Consider the following 13054-nt stretch of genomic DNA (forward strand, 5'->3'; position numbering starts at 1 on the left):
CTATACAGTTCATGGAATTCTCCAGGCCAGAATACTGGAGTGGGTAGCCTTTCCCTTCTCCAGGAGATCTTGCCAACCCAGGATCTAACCCAGGTCTCCCACGTTGCAGGCAAATTCTTTACCAGCTGACCCACCAGGGAAGCCCAAGAATACTGGAGTGGGTAGCCTATCTCTTCTCCAGCAGGTCTTCCCAACCCAGGAATCAAACTGGGGTCTCCTGCATGGCAGGCGGATTCTTCACCAACTGAGCTACCTAAATCTAAATACATTAGCAACCACTGAACTGTACACTTTAAAATGGGGTGATTTTATGATATGTGAGTTATGTCTCAATAAAGCTGTTATTTTAAAAGAGTTCCCCCAATACATCTTGACAGATTAAGGGGAAGGAATCTTTTTCCAAGTGAGAAACGAGGGCTCGCTGTGATTCTGTGCTGCGAAAGGGCTTCCTCAGCCTTGAGCCCTGCGGCTGGGTGGCTCCGGGACACTCTCTGCCTTGCCTGTGGTCCAGGCTGGACCCTCACTGCAGTGTCTCCTTTCAGGGTTCTGATGCCAGCGACAGATGAACACAGCAGGTGGGAAGGGATATTGGAGAGGAATGTCCTTCTGCGGTGGAGACCCCAATGCCACAGAACCCCTCCCTCCTTTGGGAATCTTAAGGAACATACCTCTCACCAACAGCGAAATCCTGTTGAGCAGGAGAAAAGCATTCGGAAAGGGCTATCAGGTTTTTCTTCTCCCCAGTCCCCACCTCACCTTTTCCATCTACCTGCTGGAGATTTCCCAGGCCCGGAACTCAACAGTCTTTCTCTCCCCCTCCCCCCCACCCTCTCCTCGTCTCTCCCAGTGTCCTCTGCTCCCCGCAGAGGAATGGTTGAGCCTCCCCATATGGCTGTGCGGGTCGTGCACTGCTCAAAAGTGCCTGGCCATGGGGGGCGGGTCAAGGCTGAAGTCCAGCTCACTCTCTGCTCACTCTCACCAAGCCCAGCAGCCCAGACAGCAAGCCTTCTCGTAATTCTCACAAGGGTGCCGTCCAGGCTAGCTGCCACTCTGGAGGGAGGGGCAAGGAAGGAGGGACGGGGTGTGAACCATCTTAACTGCTCAGAATCCAGTGCACACAAACATTTTGAAATGTGCCCCCTGGAGCGACTGGAAGCGGATGGATGTGTATTCATCGTAACAGGCTGAGTTACACAGCAATAACGAGCAGAATCTCAGGTAGGTTAGCACAACTAAGGCATATTGCTTGCTCACGCTGCATGGCCCATGTGGGGACACTGCTGCATGTGGTCACCCAGGGACCCGGGCTGATGGAGGCTCTACCCGGGGACGAAGGCTGATGGAGGCTCTACCCGGGGACGAAGGCTGATGGAGGCTCTACCCGGGGACGAAGGCTGATGGAGGCTCTACCCGGGGACCCAGGCTGATGGAGGCTCTACCCGGGGACGAAGGCTGATGGAGGCTCTACCCGGGGACCCGGGCTGATGGAGGCTCTACCCGGGGACCCGGGCTGATGGAGGCTCTACCCGGGGACCCGGGCTGATGGAGGCTCTACCCGGGGACCCGGGCTGATGGAGGCTCTACCCAAGGACCCGGGCTGATGGAGGCTCTACCCAAGGACCCGGGCTGATGGAGGCTCTACCCGGGGACCCAGGCTGATGGAGGCTCTACCCGGGGACCCAGGCTGATGGAGGCTCTACCCAGGGACGAAGGCTGATGGAGGCTCTACCCAGGGACCCAGGCTGATGGAGGCTCTACCCAGGGATGAAGGCTGATGGAGGCTCTACCCAGGGGCCTGGGCTGATGGAGGCTCTACCCAGGGACGAAGGCTGATGGAGGCTCTACCCAGGGACCTGGGCTGATGGAGGCTCTACCCAGGGACCTGGGCTGATGGAGGCTCTACCCGGGGACCTGGGCTGATGGAGGCTCTACCCGGGGACCTGGGCTGATGGAGGCTCTACCCGGGGACCCAGGCTGATGGAGGCTGTACCCAGGGACCTGGGCTAATAGAGGCTCTACCATACTGTAACTGCTCCATCCGGAACCTGCAGAGCCCTCAGCCTCCAGAGCCAGGGGAGAGAGGTCGGAGCATTGTCCAGAATTTTCCACTGCTCCATTCTTTCCACTTCGTACTCGTCAGGGCCAGTCACCTGCTGCCCCCACTGAGAGATGCAATTGTCTATGTGTCTGTCAGGGAGAAAACCAGACATGGGGCCCGGAGTCCCCTGGGAGCTTGTCAGCATGCAGCGTCTCAGGCTGGGGTTTAGCAAACTCCCGGGGATTCCAGGGCAGGACCGCTCCCCCACCCGCCCCGCCAGGGGAGCACTGACCCACACAGAGTGAGGGGTGAACTGTGGTGCCCTGCGTCCCAGGCAGCCTCTCACACTCCCCTACCGATACCCCACACACCTCTCTGGGCATCAGACCATGCACAGGGCTCCTCTGGGTCTTCAGGTGTCAGAAGTATCTTCCCCGTCCCTTACCCTATTCTTGGTAGGTTTACCCTTCAGGCTCAGTTCAGATGTCACCTCCTCCAGGCAGTCTTCCCTGATCCTCTAAGCGGAGGATCTGACCCTTCCCATGAGCTTTAATGTATCTTTGTTGTCGCTCTCCTCTTTAGCCCAATTTTTAAAAATGTGTTTGTTTTTGGCTGTGCTGGGTCTGTGCTGTTGGGGGGGGCTTTCTCTAGCTGCAGTGAGTGGGGGCTGCCCTCTGGTTGCGGTGTGTGGGCTTCTCTGTGGCAGAACACGGGCTCTGGAACACAGGCTCAGCAGTTGGGGCGCACGGACTTAGTTACCTGGCAGCAGGTGGGATCCTGCTGGACCAGGGATCCAGCCGGCATCTTCCTGAATTGGCAGAGTGGATTCTTAACCACTGGACCAGCAGGGAAGTCCTTTAGCCAGATTTTTTTTTGTTCATAACGACTGGTCTCTGCCAGGTCCCTGCTGTGGGCAGGGTATACCTAGGGGGCCACTCTGGGCCAGAGTGGCCTGGAGACTCAGGGGTAAGTTTGACTCAGTTCTTGCCTCAGAGTATCAGGCCCAGGGTTCTCAGTGTGCTGGCCGCAAGGGGACTGCCTACCTCACCTACTTACAATTCTCATGGCCACATCAAAGGCTCTGAGAAGTCCTGCAATCAAAGCAAAAGCTGCTGAGTTTCATTTGACCAGACGTCTCCCAAGAAAGAGGCTTCCCAGGTGGTGCTAGTGGGAAAGAACCCACCTGCCAATGCCAGAGATGACGTAAGAGACAAGGGTTCAGTCCCTGGGTGGGGAAGACCCCCTGGAGGAGGGCACGGCAACCCACTCCAGTATTCTTGCCTGGAGAATCTCATGGACAGAGGAGCCTGGCGGGCTACAGTCCATAAGGTCTCAAAGAGTCGGACACGATCGAAGCGACTTAGCACACATGCTCCCAAGAAAATCTGATTCAAGTAGTGACTTGAGAACCACCTGTTCACACAACCGGGAACGTGGTTTGGAAGATGCTGTCCCAGGTGAGGCCACAGGTAACCAGCTGCTTCCATAGGGAACGCCACCAGTGGACCGGATGCACCAAGCCACACTTCCGGGAGGCACTGTTCTGAGAGCCAGGGCGGGGCTGCTGGCCAAGTATTTCCAGTGAAATTTCCGCCTCTGAACTGAGATGTGCACAAGTGTGAAGCACATGTCAGATTCCAAAGATGGCACCAAGAATATAAACTGTCCCCAATCTTGATGTTGATTACACGCCGAAATGATAATGGTCTAGAACGCATTAGAGGGAATGATGGTTTAATTATCTGCACCTGTTTCTTTTTACTTCTTTAGTGCAGCTACCAGAAAATTTAACTTGCATATGTGACCTCATTATATTTTCTGTTGGACAGCATTGCCTATGATACTTTAATAAAATGGAAGAGTTTGTAGAAAGCTTCCACAATTTTTTTTGGCATATCTGGAGAGAGACCTTGGAATGCCCTTGTTTAACAAAGGAGAAAACGCAGGCCCAGAGAGGGCCAGTCAGCATCCTGGGACCACATAGCTTGTTGTGGATGGAGCCAGGCCCAGAACTTAGCATTTGCTCCATAACAGCTTGGAGGGGTCAACCACACTGGGACAAACCTAGACTGGGCTCCCCAGACACCCCAGGGGGACTCAGGTCTGCAGGCCACCAGAGACAAGGCAAGGATGACACCTGACCCTGGTCTAAAGATTACCCCAGGGCCATTAACAAGGCAGCCAGGAGACATCATTGGGCTTCCCTGGTGGCTCAGACGGTAAAGAATCTGCCTGCAATGCGGGAGACCTGGGTTCAATCCCTGGGTCAGGAAGATCCCCTGGAGAAGGAAATGACAACCCACTCCAGTATTCTTGCTGGAGAATCCCATGGACAGAGGAGCCTGGCGGGCTGTAGTCCATAGGGTCACAGAGAGTCAGGCATGACGGAGTGACTAACACACTGGCAGGCGACATCATCAGGGCTTTGGCCAGCCCTGCAGACCAAAGCCTGTGCCCAGAGAGGGGCCCAGGGCCCTCAGCACGCAGCCATCTGGCACACGGCCCCACCTTCCTGGTGAGCAGCAGGGGGCCTCTCACTACAAAGAGAAAACTGTTCCCCTCTGTTACAGAGAGGCTCTTCCAAACCTGGGGTCTCCTGAGCGGCTCATGTTACACCAAGACAGAAATTCCTTTCCTCCAAACAGAACAGTCTGTGCCCTGCCACCCGCCGGGCATGGAGGTGCAGGGCCTGGAGGCAGGTGCCTCGACCCAGAAGTCACGAGGAGGGGCTGCCTCCTCGCGATGTGGGGTCTTGAGTTTCCTGCTTCTGCAATGGGGACAACTGCCGTGTGAAGGCATGTGACAAGGGCGCATGCCCAGAACCACGGCAGCTGTGGAAGGCTGAACCGAGCCTCCAGATTCACAGGCTGGAGAGTCCTCACGTCCAGGACTTGGGAATGCGACCTGACACTGAGAAAGGGCCTTTGCGGAGGGGATCAAGTTAAACTGAGGTCATTCGGGTGGGCCCTCAGCCCACAAGCCAGGGTGCAGATGAGAAGGGGAAATCTGGGCCCAGAGAGAAGATGACATGCAGACCGGGGAGAAGATGGCTGCGGGACAGGCCCTGGGGAGCGCCAAGAGCTGGCGGGAGCCGGAAGGACTCTCCCCGGGAGCCTTGTGAGGGCGCAGGGCCCGGCTGACACCCTGACTTCCGACTTTGGCTCCCAGAGCCGTGACAGGTGAAATCTGGGTGTTCCAGCAGCCCCAGGACACTCACACATCAGCGGCGGTGGGCCCCAGGCCACAGCAAGCCCCCAGCTCAACCCCACCAGAGCCGCGTCCCCCACCCCGTGGCTTCCTCCAGCCCCCCAGCCCCTCCCAACTTGTCACTCGAAGCCCCCCACCCTGCGGGCCATGCAGGGGGAAACAGGGAGCTCGGAGGGGCTCCGAGTGTGAGCATCCCTTTTCCAGGGCCTGCGCTGACCGTGGACCCAGCCTAGTCACCCTGTGCGGCCTATGGCTTGTCCCCTGACCCCGCTAGCAATGCTGGGTCGGGCCAGGTCCTCAGCCTTTGTTTCCGGCCCCGCGGGTCCCGTGGGGGAGGCCATGCGGTGTGCGATATGTGGGTCCCCTGGGCCTGGCCCACCCCCTGGTCCCTCTGGGCCTCCTTGGTCCATGGCTCCCTCACTCCAGCCTCCCCTGTCCGACCACGTTCTGGAGATGACCCCGCGAGGGACCCCTGGGGCTGGCACCCACGGGGCGGGCCATGAGAGTGTCAGAGGCGTCAGCGGTGCAGACGGCGCTGGCGGTGAGCAGCTGGAAGGGCGGGGCACCCACCCAGGGCGTGGAGGTCACAGCCCCTTAGGACACGTGCTGCTCTGGAGGGGGGCAGGAGGGAGCCCCAAGCTGAGATGAACACTCACTAGATGCACTGGGCCCCCAGACCTCACACCTGAGCGCACACCCGTCCCCCCTCCACTGCGGGGAGCCCCTGCATGACTTGGGGAGTCCCAGACACCTCCTGGGCTGCTCAGCTCTGCCCTCTGACACCCCGTCTAACTTTGGAAATATTCCACCTCCTGGGTTTTCTGCATCCAGGGGCCCTGCTGACATGCCTCATGGCTCCTCAAGGCCAGAGGGATTCAAACCAAGGACTGCCCCCTCCCCTGACCCGGACTCTTGGAATGATGCCCAGACTCCTGGCCAGGGGTCAAGACCACGCTTTCCTGCAGGCCTGGCCCCGATGCCCAGCCATTCCCACTGCACCCAAGCACCACCCACGCTTGCCCTCATTCACCACCTGACCTTGACTCCACCAGCTCCTCCTTCGGGAACATTCTACCAGTTCCCCACCCCCAAATCTGGGTAATTCCCTGTCACCCTGGGTGCCGGCTCCACCTCCTCGGGAGCTCCCCCACCCCTTCGCCCAGCATCTATCTACACCTGTGGCCACACTTACAGCCCCATGGCCCCATCTGCGTTCCCTCCATCCGCCATCTCTTCTGCTAGACTGAGACTCCCTACAATGGGGACTGGGGTCCCTGTACGCAGTGGACACCCAGGAAGTCACAACATCCGGCGGCAGGGCGGTAGGCTGCAGCCTTTGGGCTCATCCGACTCCGAGGCAGGACCAAGGGGCCCTCGAGTCCTGGGCTGACCCCCCGGTGTCCAGTCCTGGCCCTGCGGCAGGCACTCTGGACATACAGAGGTCTGCGGATGCAGAAACTGCGCGGGGAGGGATCATTCGGAACCCCTCCCAGGGAGACACTGCTCCTGAGCAGGGAAACAGGGCCCGCGTGTATCTGATCCAAGCCCATGCACCGCCCTCCCAGGTGGGAAGGACGGGAGGGACCAGGGTCTTCACGGGAGAACAAATGACCTGGGGCAGCAGGGACCTGATCCTCTCACCCTGAGTCCTTTTTCCCGGAGCCTGGACGCAGGGACAGCCCGGGGTCCCTGGGCCAGGAAGGCCGGCCCTGCAGCTCTGCGGTCTGCACCCCACGTGGGACTCACCAGCCTGCTCGGCCCCAGTTCCTGGAAATCCACACGAAAGCTGCTATCTCTAGACCATCTGCAGGGGAGGTGGGGGAGCACCCCACCAGCCCCTGCCCTCACATCTCCCAGCCTCAGATTCGGACTTGGGGGAGCCCCCCGAGGAGCCCCAAGGCCAGGCCAGGAGCGGGCACTAGAACCCAGGCCCTGTCTCAAGGTGGCACCAACAAGAAACCCAGTCTCTGAAATCCTCGGGGGAACAGACAGAACCTTTACAGGGGGCTGGTCCCCCGGCCCTGGGAGAGAGTGACTCAGGCCCCCCGCGGGAGCTCCCTGGGGCCGTGGGTGAGAAGCGTGGAAGGAGTATTGAGCCTGGGTTCGCAAGCAATCACTCAGGTTATTTGGGGTAACAGGCTTTGGGTTAAGCCAAGTGAGTGGCAATTTGTAATAAAAATGACAGATGGGCTCAGCCAGTGGGGCAGACGTCCAACCCACACGGTTCAGGGGAGGAAATGAACCGGCCAGGATGCTGGAGAAGCGGCCTGCGTCTCAGGGTCTGCTCCTCATGCTCGGCCAAGGAACAGGGGGGCGACGCTGCTACGGCTTCTTGGGCACCCCACTGTGGCCCGGCGGCGGGGAGGTGTTTGCACTGCTTTTTTCCCTTATTTCCTGGGATCCCCTCAGTGCAGCAAGAGCTAACGGAGGAAGGAATAGCTCAGAGAGGTTAAGGACTTTGTCCAAAGCCACACAGCCAGAGAACGGGGGTCCTGACTCCTCCTGGTCTGTCTGACAGTAGCCAGGCTCCCAACCCTGTACCACCCAGTCTCAAAGGAAGCTGCACCCGCTTTGGCACATGAGAGCTCTAGCCTGGCCTGGGTGTGGGGACTGAACACACCTCACTGCACTGGCTAAGTTCAGTGGAGCCGCTGGTGGGGCAGTGGCCAGGGGAGAACTGGGGAGGTGGGTTCCAACTGGAGGTCTTGGTCTTGTTGCTGATCTGTGGCTCTAGTTCACAGCTTTCTCTGGGCAAGGCTTCCTAGTTGCCTCCCAATACCCATTCCCCATTCTGCTGTAGTAACAAAGTTCTCTCTGAAATGTAGGGGTGGTGAAAGAGATAAAGGTGGAAGTCAGTGAAAGGAGCCTCTGGGAATTCCTAAAAGAGGGGAAGAAGCCCCTTTGCCTATTGCTTTTGCCCTTCTTCCTGAATGGAACAAAGATGGGAGGGCTGGAGCGTCAGCAGCTGTTTTGTGACCTGGAAGATGGAGCCCATGTATTAGGATGGCAGATAAGAAAGGCAGGATTCCCTGGGTCCCTGGGTCCCCTTCATAGAACACCACCCAAGCCCACTACCTCCAGATCTGGTTTATGCTGCTGTGGCCAGTGCTCAGTCATCAGCAGCCAAGTGCAAATGCTGATCAGCCCAGCTGAGAAAGGCCTCCCGTATTAGTTAGGACACTGACTCAGTTTCCTAAGGAGATACCGAGTCATAGTGGCTTATGTAAGACAGAAGGTCTTATCTCACACAAAAATGCAAGCTGACAAATGGCCCAGGGGGATGGGCAGCTCTGCTTTGCTCTGAGCGGCATGTCCGCACCAGAACTTCACAAGCCATCTCCCCCTCCTCAGGACGGGGAGAGGAGGGTGGCAAGGGTTGCCCACTTCCTAGCTAAGAGAAAGGTCTAGAGTTGCAGGCAGCACTGGTCAGAACCTTGTCAGCCATCCAGGTGAAGACCTGAAAGGGTGACTGGGAGCCATGACCTCGAGCTGAGTGATCGGCGACACTTGGTGAAAGGCGGAAGGGGAGAATCCGCACACCTCCCCTCACCTGGGATCAGGGGCAAACTTAGGAGCACTCTCGGTCTTTTTATGCCTTTTCATCTTACATTTGCATCTTGAATGGACCTGAAATAAACAAAACCTTCCTGGTGGCTCAGTGCTTAAGAATCCACCTGCAGTGCAGGAAACACAGGTTCGACCCCTGGGTCGGGAAGGTCCCCTGGAGAAGGGAATGGCACCCCCTCCAGTATTCTTGCCTGGAGAATCCCACGGACAGAGGGGCTTGGCGGGCTGCAGTCCACGGGGTCGCAAAAGAGTCAGACACGACTGAGCGACTAAACGACGACAGAGCACAAGTGTGGGCCTGTCTCACGGCCCCTCCTCCCTCCTACCCCCCCCACGGCCGCCACCCAGATGACGCGAGAGAAACAGGCCCCCAGCCACACACCCACCTCTCCCTGGACCCGCCTTTGGTGGCTCCTGGTGACCCAGATGTGATGTGATGGACACACATCCCCGCCGTCCAGAAGCTCACTGGATGGTTGGATGGCTGCCAGGGAGGCTGAGAAGCGCTGTGGCTGACCCCGAGGTGCGCGGGCCGTCCTGCTCCCCGCAGGGACAGCCTTGCACCCGGAAGACCCCACGTGGACTGAAGAGCCCTGCGGCGCACAGAGGCTGCTCGAATGCACCCACAGACTCTCCTTATGCCACTGAAAGTACCAGCGCAAGGGTGACCTCTCCCTTGCCGACCTGGAGGGAGGAGGTCAAAATTCAGACGGAGGCCGGACACCTGCGGTGGTTAAGGCTCTGCATGAACCGGGCTGGGTGTGTGTGCCCTTCACACTCCAGCCTGGACGTCACGGTGAAGGCCTATTGCAGTGAGAGTCACGCTTAAATCAACAGATTTTGAGGGAAGCAGATTACCTTCCACAGTGTGGGTGGACCACATCCAACCAGTTGAAGGCCTTAAGGGCAAAGGGCAGCATATTAAAAAGGTAGAGATATCATTTAGCCGACAAAGGTCCGTCTAGTCAAAGCTGTGGTTTTCCCGGTAGTCATGTACGGATGTGAGAGTTGGACCATAAAGAAGGCTGAGAGCCACAGAACTGATGCTTTTGAATTGTGGTGATGGAGAAGGCGCTTGAGAGTCCCTTGGACAGCAAGGAGACCAAACCAGTCAATCCTAAAGGAAGTCAACCCTGAATATTCATTGGAGGGACTGATGCTGAAGGTCCAATATTTTGGCCACCTGATGCAAAAAGCTGACTCATTGGAAAAGACCCTGATGTGGGAAAGACTGAGGGCAGGAGAAGGAGGTGACAGGGGATGAGATGGTTGGATGGCATCACCGACTCAGTGGACACGAGTTTGAGCAAACTCCAGGAGACAGTGGAGGACAGGGGAGCCTGGCGTGCTGCCGTCCGTGGGGTCGCAGAGTCGGTCACGACTTAGCAACTGAACAACAGCAGTGCGAAGACTGAGGGCCCCTGAAGTAGCAGGGATTCCCGAGATCGCATCCTAGAAACACTGCCTGCGGTTCCAGCCTGCTGCCTCCAGGATTTGGGCGATATCCTCTCTTGAATAGATGCGCAGCCTGTTACCCTTCAGGACTCAGAGTTGCCAGCCCCACAGTCACATGCACCAACTTCTTAAAGTGAATTCCCTCTCTCCCCGTCACTCATATATACACACATGTGTGGTGTGCATATGCTGTTCTTGGTCGCTCAGTCGTGTCCAACTCCTTGCGACCCCATGGAGCCCACCAGGCTCCTCTCTCCATGGGGATTCTCCAGGCAAGAATACTGGACTGGGTAGCCATGCTCTCCTCCAGGGGATCTTCCCAACCCAGGGATCAAACCCAGCTCTCCTGCATTGCAGGTGGATTCCTTACCAGCTGAGCTACCCAGGAAGCCCATATATACATACATATATATATATATATCCTATATTTTTCTATATGTACATTTCTTTTTCTCCTGCTTTTGTTTCTCTGGAGAACTCTAAGACCTAAGAACAATATGAAGAAAACTATGTATTGCTTCTCCTGCCAAGTTAAAAATCTTAAGAGTGTATGAAAACAAAAATAATCGCAACACCATCCAGCAAACTTCAAACTCTTCCTGTAGATATAACCACAGTAAGAAATGCATTTTACATCCTGAAATAAATCCACACATACGGAAGTGGGAAAAGCAACTTCAGTCAACAATGCTGATCCTAAAAGCTGAGAAGCACTGGATTCCTTTTTCCCCTAGCATCTTTATTATTCACAGAATACACATGTGCAGGGCGGCACTGATACCCAGGCCGCCCTCGACTGTGAAAGCTGGACAGTGCCTGTGCCCCACCCCTGGGCTTTCTCCACCGCACCTGAATGTCTCTGCCCCCCAGTTCCACACAGATGTGTTTGCCAGTCTCCACTGGCTCATCACAAACCAGAAGAACCAAAACAATTAGATTTGCTTTATAGATCTGGATTTCCTTCCCCAGCTTGCTGGCCACACAGACTTCATCCACATCACATGGCTGATAGGAGAATTAAACCACGATCTCATTCACTATTTATCCAACAACTATTGCTTAAGCGCCCATTGGGGACAGCCTCTAAGTGGCCTGATTGGATGGCAGAGCCCCAAAGAGCTCACAGCCTCATAAAGGAGTCAGATAAGAAGTAGTAGTGACCCCAGGGACTAAGTGAGGCTGCAGGGATGGAAGGGGTCATCTGGCCCAGTGGTGGGGGTGGGACGGGGTGGGAAGGGGTTGGGGAGCCAGGATAGGCTCATTGCATGGTGAACCCTGGTTGAAGGAGTCCCACTGGAGATAAGGAATGTTGGCTTTCCCTGGTACTGGGTGCCTGGCACCTTCATTAAACAGAGTTTTCCAGGGAGACCACTAGGGCATTCATGCTCACCCTTGGGGAACCAGCCCCAGTGAGGGGCCACATTCCAGTAGGACCCTTCAAAATTCAAAGTCCACGTTGGGCAAACCCACCTGCTCCTTGCAGATGGGAACCAGAGTGGAACAAGTCCCAGGGGCCGCAGGGGAAGACTGAAAAGCCTTTGGAGATAAGACCCTGGGAATGATGCATCCGGCCCCTCTAAAAACTCCTGGAGGGTGTTTGGAAAATGGGAGGGGCCAGGAGTGAGGGCAGCTGATTGGCCGTCAGAGCTGCCTAAAGCCTTGGGGATTGGAGCCAGGCTGGAACTCAGATGGTCTTGTGTAGAAGCCCCAGCCTGCATCTCCCACCCGTGGGTTGGAGGTCTCTGGGTGTTAACGCCCCCTAGAGCGGACTGGTCCTCTGGAAGGGAGTTTGGAGACAGATGAATGGCAAGTATAGAGAAAGCCAAGCAGAAACACTAGTAGGAAAGAAAAAGACAGATCCAAACTCACAGCCAGCTGTGGAGGGCATGTGTGGCAGGCGGCACTGGGAAGTCTGGGTCCCCATCTCCCCACAGAGGTTGGCATTTTGAGGAGGGGGTAGGAAAGGGCTATGACTACTGCACTGACTTGTGAGCAAATCACTTCCCATCTTCCAGACCCCAGAGGCCATAGGCACATGGCAGATTTCTTCTTTTTTTAAAATATTTATTTGGCTGTGCCAAGTCTTAGCTGTAGCATGTGGGATCCAGTTCCCCGACCAGGGACCAAACCCCGGCCCCTAGCACTGGGAGCTCTGAGCCCCAGCCACTGGGCTACCTGGGAAATCTCTAGATTTCTTTTTCAAAATGAAATCAAGAAATAGTGTAAGGGTGCCGTTTAGAAATGTGAGCAGGTTAGGAGCAGGAAGAGCTGGCAAGGTGAACAGCTGTGTCTTCTGCTGGGAGTTGCGGTGGGAACTCTTTTCTGGTTGGCGTTTTTTATTCTTTTTGTGGAAACAGAGGACATTTGAAATTGTGTGCATGCCTCACTGACAAATTTTAAAAAGAGAGAGAACAGTGGTTCTCCCAGTTTAAATCTTTCAGACACGTCTGTGTGTGCTTTCCTTTCTCTATAAAGAAAAGATTTGGATGATGGTACACGAGTGTGTACACGTGTCCAAGCTCATCTAACTGTACTCTGAAGATCTGTATTTTTCTCTGTAGGTAAATTTAGCTTCATTTTTAAAAAGGATGAGAGAAGGGAGAGTCCTCCTACAGCAAACTTGGTTCCATCTGGGGCGTTCCCAGATGACTCAGTGATAAAGAATCCCCTACCAACGCAGGAGACACCAGTTCCATCCCAGGGTGGGGGAGATCCCCTGGAAGAAGAAATGGCAACCCACTCCAGTGTTCTTGCCTGGGAAATCCTAGGGACAGAGGAGCCTGGCGG

Source organism: Cervus canadensis, chromosome 26 (genome assembly GCF_019320065.1).
Source record: "Cervus canadensis isolate Bull #8, Minnesota chromosome 26, ASM1932006v1, whole genome shotgun sequence".
Lineage (NCBI taxonomy): Eukaryota > Metazoa > Chordata > Mammalia > Artiodactyla > Cervidae > Cervus > Cervus canadensis.